General features: G+C 40.4%; 2 protein-coding genes across 6 annotated transcripts in view; one reads left to right on the top strand and one right to left on the bottom strand.

Annotated features, from left to right (window-relative positions):
• Positions 1-863, top strand: part of scn1ba (sodium channel, voltage-gated, type I, beta a) — a 21,529-nt gene extending 20,666 nt beyond the window's left edge. Inside the window, exon 6 of the mRNA XM_053227918.1 lies at positions 1-863. This exon is cut by the window's left edge and continues 2,390 nt beyond it. The gene's annotated coding sequence lies outside the window, so the exon portion shown is untranslated.
• Positions 864-1,817: 954 nt separating this feature from the next.
• The window catches only part of gramd1a (GRAM domain containing 1A), a 33,880-nt gene continuing 30,697 nt past the window's right edge, over positions 1,818-5,000 (bottom strand). For all 5 annotated transcript variants that reach the window (XM_053227913.1, XM_053227914.1, XM_053227916.1 and 2 more), the window contains one exon: positions 1,818-5,000. This exon is cut by the window's right edge and continues 1,005 nt beyond it. The gene's annotated coding sequence lies outside the window, so the exon portion shown is untranslated.

The following is a 5,000-nucleotide window of genomic DNA, read 5'->3' as shown; positions in this document are numbered from 1 at the left end:
CTGATTTGCATAGAATTCAGAAAATATCCGTTCAAATGTTGCTAAAACTGCGCACGAACGATCACCTGTCCCTTTGTCGATCGCTAGTGTGGACGCAGTTTCGATTTTCTGCTTATAGCGTTTGCACTTAAACCTGGGAAAGATTAAAGTTAAAATACGGTTTAGCTAGCAGCTAGCTATCATGGCTGTCACGGAAGCTATTTTAGATTTCTATGTGTTGCTCCGGAAAAAGATCACAGTAAGATCGCTGTTGCTAGGCACCAAGCATAACCTTGCTAATATCTGTCGGAAAATTTCGTAAAAAAAAAAAAAACATGAATAAGGTGACTAACTGAAGCTAGCTGTAAGTAACAATAACTGGTTATCAGTGTTAAACAAACACGGAGTTTTGTAGCCGAGCGAAACCGATTCCGATCTTTTAAACGCTAATTTCTGATTTTTCACTAAAGAGGTTTTTACAGCGTGATCACATGACGCAGGTGATGAATTAACGCCGACGTTTTTCCTCACGGTCGTAACAAATAACACGTAAAATGTTAATCAAGTTCTCGATCTCACCACTTAAAGGAGTTCCTCACGCACGATGCTAACACTGCTAACGTACAACCGAACGTAACGTGACTAGCTAACCCCTTCCTGCCTGTCATTCATTATTAGCAACGTTAGCATGATTGTTGATGTTCTCCTTTTAATGATGTTAACTGATTTTAATGCTAATACTAAATGAGTGTTGGGCTGCTAACACACACACACACACACACACTCGCAGCCTCAACACACCAATCTAACGTATGCACTTCATGTATAAATATAAAATGTTGCTTGCCAAATAAATAAAGAAGAAACTATGATAAATAATTAAACTGTCTCTGTTTATTTTTATTTCTTTGCAGTGTTTCGCTAATAGTTATGTCAATTTTTTATTTTATTTGCAAAGCTAACTGATCTCTATCATAGACTCCAGTTGCCTGTCACACACCGCTCATTTGCATGTAGCGACGCCCACAAAACTCCATAAAAGGTAAAGTGGACAGAGAGCTGGGAGCACGAAATGAGCGATCAGAGTAAAGGCTGAGAAACAGAAGTGGAAGTTATTTTGACTCACCTACATACGTCAATAAAACATTTAATAATATATAATATTAATAATAATAATAATAATAAGCGAGCGCTAAATCCTCTGTCAGCTGAGGTGTTTGTTTACGGCTTACGGCTCTGCGCAGACAGAGCGGCTCGTCCTCCGCTTATACACCACCGTTTCTTTATCATAACTGAGCGATTAGTTTTATTCGTCTTAATTTATGGGTTTGTGTCGATTCATTTATTTTGCTCTATATTTTTTATATTCTTTAATTAAAGCCAGTAAAATAAAGCGACTGGTTTTGAGTAAATGTTGTGGATGGAGCTCTGAGTCCCTGAGCGAGTGAACTAGCATGAGGACGTGTTTCTGATCGAGACTCTAAAGCTCTTCTATCAGTCGCTCTGGATAAAAGCGTCTGCTAAACGCTGCAAACGTCATAAACACAAACAGTTTAAACTCCACAGAATATTCCAGAGAGAAACGTGCAGTAATCCCTGCAGATTATAGGATCTGAAGTCCATCAGGTTCGAGGTTTACGTTACCGAGTCGTCTTATGTGTAAATTTACACTCACTCAGGAGCTCGAGTAGGATACGAACGTTTTTCTGAGTTTATTGGATTTTCATGAAAAACGAATTTCTTGTGTAAACACTCGTACGAACGATTTACGAATAAATCCATTCATAAAGCAGACTTTTTGATAAAAACACAAAAAACCCAGAACACACACTGTGTGATTCTTTATTTTCCTAAAGTTTCTAGTTTTATTTGTTTTTCCATCCAAAACAGATCTTTACAGCAAAATCGCACTTCCTCCATCACACTAACGCAAATAAATACAACAGAGAGAAAGAGAAAGAGAGAGAGAGAGAGAGAGAGAGAGGGAAGGAGGGATGAGTAAAAGAGTGATGTGAAAGGAGGAGTGCAGGATGAGGAACAGCAGTAACAGACATTGTCGCTAAAAAAAAATACACAACACACACAGCAGCTAAAATTGTACAAAAACAACACAAAGTGTGAAACACAGAGAGACGCACAGCGGGGGGACGTCCCTCTGAGCCCGAGCTCCGTTTGGTCCTCAGTGTTTAAACAGTAACATAAATATTAAAATGTGTGAGAGTGTGTGTGTGTGTGTGTGTGTGTGAGAGAGAGAGTGTGTGTGTGTGTGTGTGTGTGTGTGTGTGTACTTTCGGATGGTCGAGTCTACAGCAAGCGTGTGCCGATACGTTTATACGGTGCATTATCATGGTTTATGATATCAGCGTTATTTTTTTACGATATTTTACATTTTATGATATTTTACAGTTCTGTTTTTATGATATTGTACATTTCGAACCATGACACCAAAATGTATTCATGGGGGGGGGGCAACAGCGACAGTGAACAAAATCGAAGCTAGCTTATTAATATTGCTCAAATGCTTTTAAATACTTTTCTAACTTTGTAACTTTTCTGCGTAAGAAATCTCGTGAGGATTTCCCGGTGATGGACATTTTTCCAGACGTTTCGTTTGCTTTTTATCGTTTCGCTGCGGCTACGCTGTTAACGTGCAGCGCAGATACGATCGTTCTCACCCTCTCTCTCACTTATGGCTGCCAGCAGCCAATCAGAGCAGACCTGCCGAGAGAAACGACTGTGATTGGTTAAACACAGCGAAGAGGCGGGGCTTATCACACTTTCAGTTCAGTAAAAATGTCTTAATTTTTTTAACATTTATCTAATGAAATTATGTTAAATACAATCACATGCAAATTAAATAATTTAATAATTATTATAATATTATTATAAATAATTTTAATTTAATTTAACAATCTAAACACAAATTCTGTTTTTTTGTTTTAAAGCTGCTTTTGAGTCGAAAAAGGAATCCGATTTCCTGCCTGCTGTTGTTTAATCGACATCTTTTATTTAATGTTTAACAAAGTTTTATGATAAAGGGAGAATATTTCAGAATGAAAGTATTTATTGCTTTAAAGTATTTCGCTGTAAAAGATCAGATTCAGCGTACGCGCCATGTCTTTAATCAGACGTTCGGTTATGAAGAAGATCTCGCGCCTCTAGCTGTCCGCAGAACCGAGGCGTAAATCCTGCCGGCACTGGAGAAACAGAACGCGACAATATTTCTGGTTGAATATCGCGACGTATCGTATAACCGATGATCGGCACACGCCTGCAGGTCTACAGTAACCCTGATCACTTCAAGTCTTGATCCAATAAAATACAACGATGATGACGGAAGAGTGCAGACGCCGAGCGACTCGGACGCACTCGCCAACTTAACGTCAAATAAATATAATACTAAGAGAAAGAGAGAAAGAGAGAGAGAAACACAAAAATAAAAAAAAAAAAAACAAGGTCTGAAATGAACTTTTGTCTCACTGTAGAAATTCTTGTCCGTGTCATAATACAGTCCGTATATTTATTTTTAAATGTATTAAAATGTTTATTAACATTTACGGACATGTTAATAAACGTCAGAAACTGTAAAAAAAAAAAAAAAAAAAAAAATCAGATTTCTGCTGCAGCGCCTCCTAGTGGCCTGGAGGATTGAATTCCCTTCAGATATAAAATAATTAACGATATAAATGCCTGCTCTTGTATCTGTGACTTTCGTTTTCTGGACAAGCGCAGATACAGTACGTAAGCTTGCAGCTCTTTGTCGTGTCGCTCTTGTGGGCGGGGTTATGCAAATCCATTTTTGACACTTATTTCGGTGCGGTTATTAACGGATTGTTTTAACGGACGCTGTGTCAGGAGGCGGAGTTAATTTCAGACCCTGTTGCTAAGAGTAACAGTGTTTTTACATCACTCGTACAGGCAGCTCTGCGTTTCATGATAAATATCACACATTTCCCCGTCATGGTTATTGCTGTCGTGGTCGTGATCCTGCTTCTCGTCGCTCACACACACACACACACACACACACGCACACACTCACACACGCGCACACACACACACACACATGACGAGATTTTCATTCAGTCAGAGAAATAAATACTGAACCGGTCGATTGCACCGTCTCTCAAGTTCCATTCGTTCAGCAGAAAAACTGAAGCGTGTCGCAGCTGAGCATTCTGGGTAATCATTTAACGATGATGAACGTCAGTCTGTAGATGAGGAGGGGGCGGAGTCTGTGACCTCTGACCCCAGATAAACAGGAAGAAGCTCTGAAGAATGAGGGCCCGCCTCTTCCATTTAAAACTGTTTGTTTGTTTGTTTGTTTGTGTGTGTGTGTGTGTGTGTGTGTGTGTGTGTGTGGACAGACAGATTACTCACAAAGAAGGAGGGAGAGGGTTAAGGGGGAGAGAGAGAGAGAGAGAGGGGGAGAGAGAGAGATGAAGAGAACGAGCCAGAAGCAGAGAGAGAGAGGGAGAAATAAAAGAAAAGAGAGGGAGTGAATCAGAGAAAGGGGGAAAAAAGGAAGACAAAAGAAGGAAGAGAGAGACAGTATTCTGTAAAATTCACACACACACACACACACACACACACACACACACGTTTGTGTAACAGTGATTCAGGAGTGAACAGTTTGGCTCTGTCCCAAACCACCACTGATTTATTGCTTTAGTGATTAAGAGTGTAGGGTGTACGGTGTAGGGTTTGGGGTTTAGGGTGTAGGGTGTAGGGGTTAGGGTTTAGGGTGTAGGGGTTAGGGTTTAGGGTGTAGGGTGTAGGGGTTAGGGTTTAGGGTGTAGGGTTTAGGGTGTAGGGTTTAGACTGTAGGGTTTAGGGTGTAGGGTTTAGGGGTTAGGGTGTAGGGTTTAGACTGTAGGGTTTAGGGTGTAGGGTGTAGGGTGTAGGGATTAGGGTGTAGGGTGTAGGGTTTAGACTGTAGGGTTTAGGGTGTAGGGTGTAGGGCTTAGGGTGTAGGGTGTAGGGCGTATGGTTTAGGGCATAGGGTTTAGGGTTTAGACTGTAGG

Source organism: Pangasianodon hypophthalmus, chromosome 22 (assembly GCF_027358585.1).
Source record: "Pangasianodon hypophthalmus isolate fPanHyp1 chromosome 22, fPanHyp1.pri, whole genome shotgun sequence".
Taxonomy (NCBI): domain Eukaryota; kingdom Metazoa; phylum Chordata; class Actinopteri; order Siluriformes; family Pangasiidae; genus Pangasianodon; species Pangasianodon hypophthalmus.
Note: the sequence above shows the minus strand (reverse complement) of the source record. Positions and strands in the feature narration are given on the sequence as shown.